The sequence below is a fragment of the Octopus bimaculoides genome, chromosome 2, assembly GCF_001194135.2.
Source record: "Octopus bimaculoides isolate UCB-OBI-ISO-001 chromosome 2, ASM119413v2, whole genome shotgun sequence".
Lineage (NCBI taxonomy): Eukaryota > Metazoa > Mollusca > Cephalopoda > Octopoda > Octopodidae > Octopus > Octopus bimaculoides.
In genome coordinates, this window is record NC_068982.1 from 15,633,093 (window position 1) to 15,634,044 (window position 952).

At 33.1% G+C, this 952-nt stretch overlaps 1 protein-coding gene across 4 annotated transcripts in view; it reads left to right on the top strand.

Moving 5' to 3' along the window:
• Positions 1-952, top strand: part of LOC106881988 (uncharacterized) — a 450,650-nt gene that overhangs the window by 230,870 nt on the left and 218,828 nt on the right. The window contains exon 1 of one of the 4 annotated variants that reach the window (XM_052975665.1): positions 27-306. The exons of the other annotated variants lie outside the window; for them this stretch is intronic. The gene's annotated coding sequence lies outside the window, so the exon portion shown is untranslated. Of the gene's footprint in view, positions 1-26; positions 307-952 lie in introns of those variants that run through there. 4 annotated transcript variants of the gene reach the window in all.

A 952-nucleotide genomic window follows, 5' to 3' on the forward strand; every position in this document is an offset into this window, starting at 1 on the left:
GACAAGGATTCTGGATTACTTTTCCGTTTTTTTTACTCCTTAATTTTTGAAAGTGGCCAGGTTTATTTTTAGAATTCTCGTTTGTGAGAGCAGTCAAGTTCATTTCAGATATTCTCATTTTAAAAATGATCTCCGGCTAATCATTGAGAGTTTGTTGGTGTTGCCCTGGTGGAGGTTTGCACTCCCTGAGTGCTCTTATTTCTAACTGCTTTTTGCTTTTGTTTTTCTTTGGAATCTTAATATTTCAAAGTAAAGCATTATTCATATTACTATTTACCATTATGTTCATACGGAATATCACTGCTGGTGAGTACTGTTGACGATATATCTATATATATAACTATACTGTTTGACACACTTCTGTACATATACTCTGTGATATATTTATCCAGTTATATTCCTTGATACACCTATATAGATACGCTTCTCAATACTCTTATATAGATATTCTTCTTGATATATAGATGTATTTATTTCTTGATACTCTTATATATGAAGCGGGGCAGATACTTTCCTGGTGTCACGAAAGGCCTGGATGAAGGCCGGATCTTTTGAGTTCTTTTACAGGGTAATAGAAAAACTGCAATAAGCATGTGAGTCTGAGAGGGGAATATGTGGAATAAAATCATAATTACCTGATTCTCTTGATCCTCCAAGAACTTTTCAGCCCCGCCCCCTGTAAATATGCTCTTTGATACACTTATATAGAGATATCCCATGTTACTGTCATATATGTATATATTACTTACTGATCCATCCATCCATCCATCCATCCATCCATCCAAAATTGAATAAATAGAGTCAACAGGAAGGGAGTACATTTCTGCCAGCTCGCTGCCTTTATATCTGTGTGTGTATATATATATATCTGTGTGTGTACATATATATCTGTGTGTGTGTATGTATATATATATATATATATATATATATATATATATATATATATATATAT